Below are 15,628 nucleotides of genomic sequence, written 5' to 3' on the forward strand. Positions count from 1 at the left end.
CTGTGTGGCATCGGCCTGTGTGGCATCGGCCTGTGTGGCATCGGCCTGTGTGGCATCGGTCTGAGTAGCATCGGCCTGTGTGGTATTGACCTGTGTGGTATTCGACTGTGTGACATACGCTCATCTATCGCTTGTGTGTTACTCTATAGTGTGGGAATAGAGTGTATGGCGTTGACCTGTACTGCATACGCCCTGGTGACATTCATCTGTGTGTAGCTGTGTGATCTATGTGAAATTGTCCAGTGTGTAATTCGTTTGAGTGGTAATGGTATGCTTGATACCTACTGAGGTGGTATTCGTTTGCGTGACACCAGTCAATTCACTATATATCTGTCTGATGTTAACTAGCAAAACGCAAATTAGTGGTATTGTTTAACTTTGAAACTGTGTGTGAATTACAATAATACTAATTTGAATAATATCTGTTACTACTGCATAGGCAACTGTGTAGTAGAAGTTGTTTTAGTGTGTCAGAATGACCGAGTGTTAAGAGAGTTAACACTCTGACGAATGAAAACTTTGTTGTTTACAGATGAGGAGGAGTAATAGACGCACGAGGACGTGCGATGTTGCAGGACGGCCGTAACGGCGCGCAATTATTGTTACTTAAATCGATTAATATTTCAATTGAATAGTCATTTTTAAAGTGTTGCCAATATGTATAATTAGTTAAATGAAGAATGGTTAATTTTAATTCATGAGCGGGCAACCCCGAATGGGTTCGTACGCGTCAGAGCAACGATCTATTTGACAATGGGGTTGTCAAGGGATGATCTAGCTGTGTGCGCTTACAAATCCATTGGCTCGTGTTTTTCATAAGTTTTAGTGATCTGATTATATTGTGATGTGAACTAATTTGTAATAAAACAGTGTCACTGGTTGTTTTGCGGTTATAATTTCAAGAATCTCCCAAACACACGCCCATAATGCAAAACGATACCAATCAAGTAAACAATCCGCCTTCGGAGCTCACACCTCCGCCGCTCGTTACTCCGACATATATATTGTGTTAAAAGTATGGACCCCGTATAGGGTAAAAGCCTCCTCTAAGTACAGTTTTTTTTTTATAACATTACTTTAAAATAATTCTTTATATTACAATAAATGTTTCCAGAGCTGTAAAAATGTCACAACATTAGAACAATTAAATCATCGTAAATGTTTTATTTCTGTAAATAATAACCTACGTAAAATATTTTAAAGAATGTAAATATAACAATTCAAAATTATTAAGCCTACGCCTTTTAACTTAAAATTAATAACTAAAATTTAATAAAAAGTTCTAGGTCGTTGTTACAAAATTGGAATATCCGTCCAGGCTTTCAAATTAATAGAAAATCTGGATTAAATTCCGAACGGCGCAAAGTAATGAGTTCGCTCAAATACATATTTCACTTTACTGCCGTCAGGAAAAAGGCGGTGCCTTTTCATTCTATCTTATTTGTAAAAATTAGTACATGACGTGTTAGACGTATGAAATACAGACGTAAGAAAATTATTGCCCATGTTACTAGTTAATTAAACATATATGAACGAATCAAAAAAACCTTACGTCACATACATTTCAATCATACTATCATACTTCATACTATATACTATAATATTATAAATGCGAAAGTTTAGATGGATGGGTGGATGTTTGTTAGAGTTTGTTGCCTAAACGGCTGAACGGATTTCAATGAAATTTGGTGTAGTTAGGTGTAGAGGATAGTCTGGAAGAACACATAGGCACTTTTGTTTTGTTTTTAACTTCACGCCGAGTCGCGGGCGAAAGCTAGTTAGTGAATATAACAAATACCTAAGTTACAAACTTATCAGACATAATCTCGGACGCTCACCTATTTCTTTTTCAGAACTCTATTTATATCTACCAAATATTTGTAATTATGTACATGAGATCACAGTTATCTCTATAGATCAATAAACTTTTTCCTCTTTAAAGGTAATTTGAACTTTTTCGTATAATTTATTACAATAATTTCACGACAGTGTAGATGACAAACTTTAAAAAATACATTCAATGCTTTTAGCGAAACTTTGAGACTGAACAAAACTCCAAACCCTTAATTAAACTACCAAAGTTGTTACGAAAGTCCGATAATATTAAATTGCGTTAAATAATTTTATCCTTCGAATAAAATAATAAATTTTATTTTATCCTCTTTGGGTGTGTTGCCGCTATTAATGAACGCGCAGTCGGTTGGATGGAATTTTTATTGCTTTACGATTGACATTTTAATTATTGGATTATACTACTTTGCAAAAAAAAGTATTAAAGCATGTACTCTAATTAAATTTTTAACAGTCTACAAGTCAAAATAAATTGACAACGACTATTTAGTTAAGAGAGAGTTACTTACTTACTTACATCACATTATGCAAGAAACCAAGAGGCAGAGAATACTGATTTCAAGACCTTTTTATCAAGTTTGTTCGCTACATTGTATTCCTTAAAAATATAAAACTGAGTAGCCCTGTTCATGAAAGGTATCAATCACTTTAGTAGAATAATTTCTTTGTGATTTTTATCAAGCACGTTCTAATATTTGGCACAGACGGCAAGTATCGATCGGGAGAGGCGGCCGCGGATTGTAACATCTGTCCCTGAACGGGTAACATAAACATATATACGAGAAACTCTCCGTTTCCCCAATTTATGTGTTAGTGGGCTAAGATCTCCTTCCATTGTGATCGTAATACCATTATAGTGACAGCGATCGAGTGTTTACGCTTTTACTTTGAAACCCTAGCGAACAATACGTAGGTATATAATAAAAAGCAATGCTTATTTACTATCTTACATAGATTTAAGAATGAAATTGGTAAAAAATACATAGACTTGTCTAAATTGAAAATGAACTATTTTAAGACATCTTTATATCATACCAATGTTATAAATGCGAAAGTTTAGATGGATGGATGGTCGTATGTTTGTTACAGTTTGTAACCAAAACGGCTGAACGGAACTCGATGAAATTTGACATAGACGTAAAGGATAGCCTGGAAGAACACAAGGGGTACTCACTTTTGTTTTTTTTTCATTCCACGCGGACAAAGTCGCGGGCGAAAGCTAGTTCATAATAAAAAGTCTTTTTCGTAAAGATAGAAATTTGACCTTATTTCGCACAATTATAACGAAGTAGCACGTAGGCGGCGATACTCAGAAAGCTGTTTATAAATAAGGTACAATTAATTTACATATATTTGTCTAAATTATATAATAGAAACCCAGGTCAACTTCCGTTTGGTACATATGGAGACAAAGAAAGAATATAAACTACAATAACACTATCTGATGTAATTGTTTTCGGATCAGATTTTTTAGTACTGAAACACAAATATTAAGCTTCCTGCAATTGTATTTATGCTTGTTAATAGTCCTCTAGCCTTCTATACTACTATTTAAGTGCTCCATTTAGATTTTTTTCACATTTTTGCTATCTACTAGGAAAGCAAAATTATTCAGAAATTCTATTTATTTCATTAATATCTGGAACGTGAACTCCCATTATTCAACACGCGAGTAACGGTTTCGTGTAAAAATAAATGACCAACCATAATTCCATTGTGTCGATATAACGGTGAAGTTGATTGCAACTAAGGTAGGAGGTGGCGATGGCTTTAGGAGGTAGAAGGTGGACGTAGTAAGGTAGACATTGCTGCGCCGCGGCGCCGGCCGTATCGACCGTCGCCGCCTGTTGAATGCCAACTACCCCCTTCGCCACCCCGAGACCTTACCCCACCCTTTTACTTTTCATGAGCTTAAAATAGGAACGTGCAATGTCGATATTCGAAACATTAACTTGCCACGGGACATGCTCACTTTTCCGTTTATATTTTTTTATAACGTGTCATATTAAAGATGATATCGAATGTTGAAGATGTACATATATATATATACTCAATAAAAAAAGTTAAAGGTGATTTGTTCATTGTAATTTCATTTATTTATTGTTTTACAAGAATAACTATTTTTAACGTGAAACATGTGTAAGAATTCTAAATTTTCCTCTCACTTCATTCACTAATTTGTAAATTATTTATTTTCAATATTTGTATCACATCATATGTATACGCCTAATTAGAAATGTATAACCTTGACATTATTCGACCTTAAGAAGTAACAGCGACTAACTTTGTTATCCATCAGAAAGACAAACACAAGAACAAAGGCGTTTCATTAATTGGTCGTCGTTGTTGTGGATCAATCCTTTGGAGCCCAACAAAATTATTACCTCGCCTTATTAAGATCAAAGCTCACAAAACACAAAGACATGCTTCGATGACAATACGAAATAAATAAAGCAATTAATGTTATGATCCTATTGCCGTAGAAATATTATTCAAATTAGGAAAAACTCAAAAACCACGTTGTTACATTTATTTCTATAATAATATAAAAATTATTTTATTAAAACAGTTTAGCTAGATTTTTCTAAATTGTTCATTTTGTGTTTAACTAATCTCCTTTAATTATTAAAAGCCGTGCACTGAGAAAATAAATAAGTAACTATAGAGAGAAGATTAATGAACAGATGGAGAGAATCAGCCGATGCTAGCAAAAGCTGATAATCCTTTTAAGCCTTTGAAATATAAAAGGTCCCGTCAAATAAAGGAGTCTAAGCTAAAGGCGGGTGTTTAACGAAGATAACGATTTTACAGCCGTGAATAGGTGAATGGAAAATTTTAATTAATGAAAAAATTAGAAATTAAATTTTAATCTCATTAATTAATATTAAATGTTTCCATTAAAAATAATATTTAATAACAGACCGTTAACATCGGGCATAAGTAAAACTAAATTATAATAGCTCACTAGCGCCGTTCCATGTGCTACTTTCTATATCCATATAGGTTTTACATATTCCGACAGAACCCACCGATAGCAGACCTTCGTTGGGCTGGGCATCCTTCTTAGGCTTCATCATATCTATGTTTATAGTACGTTGTCAATCATCTCTTGTGATCTAAACGTCTTGATCAATTCTGAGATTGAGGGGTCATTGTAAATTTCTATTCTTTTCGGGGTATCATAAGAGTATAGACAATCAGGTATTTTTATGACTTTCTATTTGAAATACTAAAATAGACTGTAGAATCTATTCTATTAAGCAATGTTCTTATTTTAATTTCATCGCGTTAGAAACTAAAGTAAAATATCGAAGTATATTTCTTCAATTCTTCATTTAGCAATAAACTTTATACTTGTCTGCTAATTGACTTAATTGGCTGCCTACGAAATTCTAAGAACCGTAACGTTCCAGTCAATCTATATCTGTACTTCTATACTAATTATAAAGAGTAATGATTTGTATTTTTGTATGTATTGAAATAACGTAAAAACTACTGGGCCGACTCCAAAAATCCTCTCACTAAAAATAGTTACGTTATCTCTGAGTAACATAGAGCATACTTATTACATTTTTTTATTTCCCCACGGTCGAAGACGAGAGAAACAGCTAGTATAAAATAGACTGCATTAGTAAGAACTGACATCATAATATGAATGCTACGAATTGAAGTTCCTTACACTTAATGTCCCTGACTCCCTGCAAAAGTCTCCATACAACTGTTAAGATTCCAGTTGTTTCGTAGCTGTACTTATTTAGCTGATTTTTTATTATAATTATGTTCAGTTTATAATTTTGTATGTTAGCGACATCTATCATGAACAATTTCAGAACACATTCGTCAGTTTAACTCGCCATCTATCGACCTAAAAGAGAACTAGGAGAATAAGAATTTTGTTGGAAGGATGCTAGTTCAATAACTCGTCAACAGATGGCGCTATAGTTTATTAGACTGAAAGAGAAAAAATAATGAAAATAAAAATGATAACTGTTCTTAGAATACATACATATACACAAAATAAAATTGAATAAATCTAAATAAACAAGATATCTATATAGTTAAACGAAATCAAAAAAACGTACAACTCAAGCAAACGTTTACCCTTCGCCAAAGGTCATCGAGACGTTTTGATCTTGAGTGACAATAAGTTATGAAATAAAGTGAATATTAATCCTCTTAAAACCATTAGCAATTATACATTACAATTTATGTCTGGTGTGGATCTAGAAGATGTAGTGATGTCTTAACCCTGCAAGGGAAAAACCTTGCGAACGTACAAAAAGACATTGTTTCACATACTTCAGATGACTTTAAGTAAAGCATTTCATTTATATAACAAATATAGTACTTTATTCATAGAAACATCTTAAATTTTGTTTCCGCATATAATTCAAAAGTCTAAATTCGGTACACACAACAACGACGTTGTGTTGCTTAAACTTATCCTTTCAATCATCCCTCGTTAACGGCTGTAATTAACGTAAATACCACAAGCTGTGGCCGTATTTACTGATCAAATACGTTTTGAGCTGTTAATTACAATTTATAGGAATATTTACATGTTTTAGTTGGAACACATTGTTGAAGCATATTTGAATGTAATCGTGCCTTACGAAAGCATCACGATAAAAAATACATACAGACGAATTGAGTACCTCCTTCTTTTGAGAAGTCGGTCAACAATCGAATTATAAGAAAAGTGAAGTAGTAGTTGGTTTAGTGGCCAGAATACCCATAAAGGATAAAAGTTTGTGCTCATTGGAATGCTTCTTATTGCCCTGATGCTTGCAATTGCTAAATGCACTAACAATACTACTGGCAATGTGTAAATGTATACGTTATTCGAACTGAAAACGGAAACCTTAAACTAACATATCTCTAATACGGCTTATTGTCGTCCCTCGTCAAATGGTAATCTGACATAACATTTCAGTTAAAGTTTAATCAATCGTTAAATTTCACGAAATAAAACGCAAGCTTGATTTATAACGACAACTTTAGTAATTTTAATTTTATGTTTTTTATACTTATCTTGATAATTTACTTCAAAACCGTCTTAACTATGAATTAAAATCCGCAGTAAATATCCTGACAAAAAGTCGTTTATACTTATTACCTCGCTTACGTTATCAACAGACTTCTTGTTTAGTGTTTTAAACCAGTTTTAGAGCATTGAATAAAACAAATTGAAATTAAAGTATTTTCTAGGGTAAACATTTCAGATAGAAATCTACGCTCAAGGTTATCTTCGTGAACCATTAAATGACTCATAGAGTGACAATGTCTCGGAAAGAATAATCTCTTCGTGTATAAGTTAACGAATATGGATATTTTAAGGTTAAAACGATATTGTAACAATTTTGTATGAAGCATATTTTTTCCTCGCAGTCTCATTGTATCCCAAGTGGATAAGCGCCTGTGATTTATTCAAATGAACCTTATCTTTTTTAATTACACACTCTATTGTGTGATTCTGTGCTACTGCTGTTCATTATCTTGGATATATTATGAGGTTATGTTAGAAGCCATATTACAGTGTAAATTGTAGGTAATTATTTTGAGCTCGTTGCAACATAATTCACATAAATTAGCATAACAAATGAGTTACAATAAGAGTAAGAATCAAGTAAAACACAAATACCCATTTCAAAATGAAATTACAATACTTTTGTTTGGTTGTATATCTAAAATTTAACCAATTTAAATAGAGTTACAACTCTCACGGAGCTCCTTAAAACATGAACCATAACACTTTTGGATATATCATCCATGCATTTTATAAGTGTTTATAGTCGCTTGAGATGAGAACTAGTTCAAACTTTCTTAAAGCTATTTTTGTTTGGGGACTCATAATTTCATTATAAGACGGAGCACACAGCTTATTCAGGGACATACAAACTCACAACAGCAAAGTTATAAACATGTTTTCTGATATCTAAAACACGTAAATTGAATTTATCTATACTAATGTAATAAAATGAAAAGATTTGTATTTTCTGGATTCTAAAACTACTGGACCGATTTCAAAAATTCTTTCACCATTAAAAAGCTACGTTATCAGTGAGTAAGGTTATGTTTTATATTATTTTTTTATTACATGCGGGCGAAGTTGCGTGCAACAGCTATTTACTGATAAAGCTGAACTTATGATTCAATGTAATGTATACCTATACAAACTGTTATTGATGATCCTTCTTACAGTTTTAACTTTGAACATATAGAATTTTTAATTACTACCTCATTAGAATTAAATATACATTTAATAAAATTCATCATCATCATCTCCCCTGCCTTATCCTACTCCCGTAGGGTCGGCGCACCGGGTTTTTGTCCTCCAAATAACTCTATCATCAGTCATCTTAGTCATCACTCCCTTCTTGATCATGTCACGTTTCACGCAATCCATCCATCTCTTTCTAGGTCTACCACTAAATGTGTACTCCTCCACATTCATAACTAACGACGTCCTTCTTGTTACATGCGATTCATCCCTTCTCATAACATGCCCATACCACGCTAACCTTTTACTCCTTATTTTCTCAACCACTGGGGCTCTCAAACTTCCTTTAATATACTCATTTCGTATCTTATCCAATCGTGTTAACCCACACATCCATCTTAACATTCGCACTTCCGCCACATGTACTGTCCTTTCATCCATACATCATGACAGGTCATACGACGGTTAATTAAAAGCTAAAAACATTTTAAATCAAAAAATTCAAATAAATTTTGTTTCTATAAATTATGGTTCGAGTAGTAACAAGAAGTTAAATTATTTAATTTTAGTTCACATTTTGTACAATATAAGTACATTCGTACAATATAAGTGCATGACATTTACAATATTAATGAATCATACGACTATTTCCTATTGTTAAATGTTTCTTTTAAATTGAATGAGGAAGTTGATATCACAATATATTTTCAATGGCCAGTAATCAATCAAATGAATTCGTTTCCGAAGATTGAATTCTGAACTTTATTGATCACAAACATTTTGATGGATGATGGTAAACATGCGGTCACTACAATATGCCTTGCGTTTATAAAACGATCTCTTTTATAACATTTCCTTAATAACTAAATGTTCACGCATATTCCATTACAATGTCGTTTGATATAGTACCTTTTAGATGTTTTGGACCAATTCATGCTCTTGCTTTCGCCAACAGACGCAACCCAGCCGTAATCTTTGCGATCGTTTACTTCAACACAAAATAACAATTGAAAAATGTAACAATCTATTCGTTTCTTGAACTAGAACGTAAACGAGCCTTAATTAAAATACTACGTTAAAATGCTCCGACAATGTTATTACGATGTTTGCGAAGCGCAGATTTCTCTGGTGTTCGTTAAATTTTTAATTTAGCCTACTATGTTTGTTATCAACAAATGAAAATTACTTGCTGGCGTAGATTCCAACAGAATAAAAAATTAAGCAAGGAATCCTAAATTAATCTTCGCTATTTGGTTGTCACGTCGGAATTTTCATTAAAAACTAACTGATTTATGTTAAAGAAATTAGAAATGTTCTGATTTATGTTTTGTAGTTCAATACCTGACCTTAACGCGAGTCGCAAAACTCATTACGCAACAAACCAATACAACACACATAACTCATTTAAAACAACAAAACCGTAGTGTCGATAGCGTCAAACTGTCCAAACTCTATAAACGTTGTTTGACTTGCATTTTATAGGAACTAAAGCTACTTAAAATTCAAAGAGCTCAGCACCAATGAAGTAACAAAAACATTACGTATTTTAATTTTTCAAACTACTTAAACACCTAATAATTTTGAATATTCTAGAAGTTAAGTATCAAATAAAAATATATCAATGTTACAAATTATTAAGGATTTAACATTATAAAACATTTTGTATGACAAACAGCATGCATCTCTAACTAAGACGAGCAAGTAGTCAAGTATATTAGGTTAATTAGGATAATGAATAGATACACGTTAGATTGGACCAAGCTTGGTTAGTACACGGAAATCGATACATGCATCTATCTTAATGTAAGCAACACACGAGTAAAGTTTCATTTAAAAGAGCACATAATTCGCTTTAATATTAACAAAACACTATTTAATCTTTGTCTCTATTTTTTTTAATCAAAACTTATTTTAATACTTATATAGGTTGAATTAAATGAACAAAGATAGCGTCTTTGTTTATCAATACGAAATTGGATATTTGCTAAGTTCATATTAATAGAATTTCAATAAAAATATGAAATTATCGATGCGTAACGAAATAGGAAATGTGGCTTTACGATGTTACCCAAATTTTCAGTTCCATTAGACGCTGACGCATGAAAGTATTTATAGGGGAATTGAATTTAACTACTTCGAATGATTTGAATTCTTAAGGAAATTGAATATTTATACAAAAAAGTATTTAATTGTAAATACTTGTTCGATGGCAAATGTAAAAAAAAATAGAATAGAAAAAATGAGAGTATAATAATATTGTACACTAAGTGATTGACAAGTGGAATTCTAAACAATTTAACTGAAGTCTTTGCAACTAAACATTACTAACTAAAGTTAAAGAAAAGTTAGCCGGAATAAATTTTAAAGGCGAAACTAAAGTGTCATGTGAGCGCTGTCGTAAATATTGCAGTAGTTTTAGAATTTTTCATTTGTTTGTTGTAGCTACTAAAGTTTCCTTACGTTTCTAACAAGGGGAAAATCGTTATACTTGTTCAACGTTTGGCCTTAAAACGTTTATTATCTATTAAAATTGCAGTATTTCTTGGCTCATAATTCAGTGTAACGAGCGCCAGAAACTGCGAGATGAAATAGATCGTTTGCGGGCGGACTTCTTTATTGCAGTCAGCGTTTTTTTATCATATCGTTTTTATTACTTTTTTCAGGTTGATTAAACTAACGAAAATTAACCCGTAGATAAAATTCTATCAAGGAAAACTTTGACATAACAAAAACATGTTTTAATTTAAAATTGCAACTTCAACTATGAATTCCAAGTGAAAATTGTAAGGTGTATTGAAAATGTTCGTCCGATTTTCTTTTAGTACAAATGGTATTGCAATAAAAGGTTTCCAATGTACACAATAAACCATTCCACCGAATGAATTAGGTTTGGAAGATTGAGAGAGCGAAATGTAAGCTCTATTCATCGCAGCAGGTTTGATGGATGGCCTCCAACATTGTGTCATCGGACTTGGGTTGCGTAGATAAACTGATTATTTTCTTACCTTTTACTAATAACATATGTTACCTTTTACTCGTTAAATAATAATTGAATTTAGTACTTAGTTTATTTTATATTACATCTAGCTTTCTCAGCGACTCCAGCCAGCCAGCAGCAGCAGCCAGCGACTCCGTCCGCGTGGGATTATAAAAACAAAAGTGAGTAGCCTATGTCTTTTCTTCAGACTATCCTTTACGTCTCTAAAACTCTGACAAACATCCATCCATCCATCTAAACTTCCACATTTATAATAGTAATAAGACTAATTTATTTCATGACTTAACGAGTCATTATGTCATTGCTTAGTTGATATTCGATAACTTAAGATAGGTCTTTTGAACTTTTCAGCACTCATTTAAAAGATAAGCTTAACAAGTCTCACGAAGCTCTCAGACAACTTACCGCTCTTATACTGAAGTCTTTGAAATAAGTAATTGTCAAGAATTTAATAGCTAGTAGGTATATTTTAACACTAATATGAAACAAAAATCTATAAACATTTAATAAAAAACTTCTGTTGAAAATATCCTTATAAATGTAAGTCCCGTCTCGTCATATAAATAATTTTTAGGCATTGATTTTATACTTTTCTTTACTTGTTTTATAATATTTTTCTTTTGTTTGGCGCTTACAATGTGACGCCTCGTGTTCGCGCGTTCCAAGAATTATGACCGTAATTAGTTTTAATACCGTTTATCTATCCTTGTTGTCGCACAGTATGGTATTATTAGGTGTAATTGTTGTTCATAATACAAGCTATTAAATTATTTAGCATTAATATGATAATGGAATCCACAATTATTTAGTTGTAAAATGTTAAAGGACAAAATGAAAAAGAAAATGTTAGATTCGATTAACTTTAAAAGTTTCCATAGATTAACTTTCCATAGTTTCAAACCGCGTTGCGACGAGTTTGTTTGTTGGACTATGTTGACATAGCGTATCATAGGGGCAGGCAAAGGCTTTACTACGACGCTTTCGAATTACATGCGGCAAGGAGTGGTTAACAACTAAGGCTATAAGAGATTTTAAATGGACACAACTACATTTTTTGACCACAAAAGCGATTAAAATAAATTCATATTGCATTAACTAATACAGTAAAAATGTTATATTGTTAATAAAATAGCAACGATTATTGAGTGGGTTCGCTCAATGCGATTGCAAAATCACATAAGTGGATTAAAACAGATTATTTCATTGCCATAATGCGAGTACTTTATCGACATTTGTGCATTTGTTTTACGAATTACAGATATTAATAAGGCTTAAGTGTGTTACGTTGAAAGCTCTCAAGTTTGCATAGTTATTTATGAATACATTAGAATATTTTAATTAAGCAAAGATGAATGACTTAAAAGTAGAACACAACAGTGTTTCAATGTTCATGTAAAACAAAAGCGCTTAAAATTGTTGTAAATAACGCGAGCGCGAACAATGAACACCTGCACTTGGTAATATTTTACAACTGGCTAAAAATAAGAAGTCGTTATTCTGGATTTGTTTGTTTATTGCCTCTGACGACAGCTAATAGATAGCTACCTGATTCTTATGTTTACAAGAACTGATCTATTTCCATAATAATTCGCTGGAAGTATAGTTTTTGATTTAAAACGTACTAGTTTTGTTTATAATTTCGCAACAACATAATACTAGCTTTGATGGATTGACCCAAAGTACATTTGGATGATATCGGACGATTTTAGCTAAAATTGTAACTCAATAAAATTAGAACCGTCATTCTTAACCTAGATCTTAGAATAGTGACCTATCTATTCCAATCTCTTACCTGTGTTCTGGTATAGTCTAATATCAATGAGAATTATAACAAGTCGTCAAAACGCCTTTAAAATTTGTAAAGCCTTTAAGAAAACTATGTAATGTAAAAATGTTGATAAAAAACCTTAACATATAACTATTTTGTTGTATAAAAATAAATTAATACACATCTGTACTAATTTAAAGATTTGATTTCATTGTCGGAACAATTTCAATTCCGTCAAAGAAATTTAATTGGTCCTTGTTAGCGCTCCAATTCGTAATGAACAATGCTTTACAAGAATTACTTTTATTGCCACCCCAATAATCCACCTGTTAACGTTGAAAAGTGGAAACGAGCTTAATAAAATGCTTTCCGAAATTGACTTTAATTATGATATTTTTATATAATTAATGATATATGATATATTAATGATATGAATATGAATGATATATTAATGATAGATATTTATATGTTACTTACACCTTCAATTTTCATCATAATTTTATATATTTTAATTTAAAACAAATTAAATCGACTAATAGTCTAAACATAAACCTTATAGAGGGCTAAAGAAGTACTTAATTACAGTAAAAAACGATTACTTCCTTGAGACATTGTTCGGTGTCCATTTTTAGGTATAGAGAAAAATTGTATTCACAGCTCTAACGCTATGCTATCGATTATTAGCGTGGTTAAAAGTACCAAAAACACATAACCGACCTGAATAGATGGTAAAGTATTATGTAGAATGAAAACCAAAAATGTTTTCGGCAAAATGTTACTAATACCTGTACAGCGTTTCAGTTCATGTGACACACATTTGTTACCTGAATGGCGCTTGCTTTTATGTTTACATGTACAAAAAGCATCGGTACAGAATGGTACCGTAAGAAACATTAAATCTTAATAAATGATCTTATTCTAAGCTTTTTGGTACTTTTATTAACATGAATAGAATGTTGCAACGTAATGGAAATATACGTTTATTTTCCCTTTGCTGAAGTTTTTCTACATTTGCGTTTTTTTTTGTACTTATACGAATTATGCTTTATACAGAAAACACTTTTCTATTGCCCAGTTAAAGTCAGACATTACAGTATTTATTTGTAATTACTTTTGGAAAAATACTTCATGAAATCTACACGGAAATGGATAGAATCTACGCTTAGTCAACATTTGAATTTTCCAACGAGAAATTGACTAAAATAATGCAAACTTTAACAAGATCCCACAAATCCGACAACAACAAACACTTATAACAGCAATTATTTTGATAATAGGTTCCTTAATTAATGATAGCTATCTTTTTAATTATTTATCTATTATTCTTTAATGATGTCACAGGAACGACATCATATTTTGGCACAATGCCTTCCGTTAATCGATACAAAAACAAAGCCAGCATTCACAACGTTAAATAAACCGTCATTGTCAAGACTCGTACACGGTTCTTTTGTTAAAATATGAAAAGGAAAACATGAAAATGAATATACCAGTTGTTATTTTAACCCCGTTTATAAAACCTTGTAACCTACGAATATGAAGGTCTGGAAGTTACACATTCTAGTCTGGGTAGTAAATAGAAACCAGAACTTGTAGGTAATATAGGTATTGCATCTGGATATTTTTGTCTAAATCAAAATAAGACCGAAATACGGAGAAAGCGTTTACATATCTTTTAAAAGATTAAATAAAATGATCTTGCGTTCATTTAAAAAGTAAACGCCGCGTCATAAGTATGAAGTTCTTCCAATGCAAGCAAATGAAATCTGTTGCAATAATCCGTAAAGTCCGTGCTTTAATGTAATAACATTAGATAAGGCGGGTTCTATGCCGCATACTTTTATCTCTCTGCGCCACAAGCGCAAGCTGGACAAAGTATTTTTTTATTATTATCACCTTCTATTTAACAATAATTTCTATAACATCATTCAGACATTCATTATTAAAATTAGTTTATACATCTTTTCAAATGTACCGTAAACAAATTCAAAAAGAAATTTAAAAAAAATAGTAAATTATTAGGTTATCATAATCATTATAGTTTGATATCGAAGTATGGAAAACTTCAATAACCATCTTAATTAATATAAATACATAATACTTTTAATACCAAAGAATACTATCTAGACTTTAAATATAAAAATTAAAATTATACAAAATATTTGATGCTTTCAATTCGGACAAAATGCTCATTATTCATCGAAGATTTAGACAGACATCAATTTTAATTAGTGCTGAATGGAGAGTTGCCAGTCACAATTCCCCATTTATAAACTTTGATCACGTTGCTAATGCACTGTTCACACAAACAGATGAAAGCGATTTTCAAATGTCTGTAAAATAAAGGTTATAAACAAAAAGTGATCATAATAGATTATACTCGCTGTCGCCTATATGCTACGTGAATTAATCAAGCGGTGTTCTCGATTCTTTGGTTTAATCATTTTCACAAAAAAGAAAGAAGACGCAATACGAGAAGCTTGGTTCTCTTTTATTACCTTAGCAGTCTATAGCTAGAATTAGCTTAACCCAGAATAGGTAAGTCCCCTAAATCAATATAAAATTTTTTGTCCTTTTTCAGTCCATTCGCCCGCTAGCCCCATCATGGAATCGCTCTGTGTGTAACTAGCTTTAATTATTCAAGAGCATTAATAGCCACCAACTTAGCGCGATTTATTGTCAAAATGTGCTAAATAATTCTCAAGTTTGAAAACATACCAATTGAATCTTTCGTAATGAAAATAAATTAACTATACATTTGTACATTAAAAACCAAAATGTAGACCAAAGA

General features: G+C 31.9%; 1 protein-coding gene across 3 annotated transcripts in view; it reads right to left on the reverse strand.

The window, feature by feature from the left end:
* Positions 1-15,628, reverse strand: part of LOC106105459 (cAMP-specific 3',5'-cyclic phosphodiesterase) — a 242,934-nt gene that overhangs the window by 207,081 nt on the left and 20,225 nt on the right. The gene's annotated exons all lie outside the window — the stretch shown is intronic.

Source organism: Papilio polytes, unplaced genomic scaffold, assembly GCF_000836215.1.
Source record: "Papilio polytes unplaced genomic scaffold, Ppol_1.0 DF822845.1, whole genome shotgun sequence".
Taxonomy (NCBI): domain Eukaryota; kingdom Metazoa; phylum Arthropoda; class Insecta; order Lepidoptera; family Papilionidae; genus Papilio; species Papilio polytes.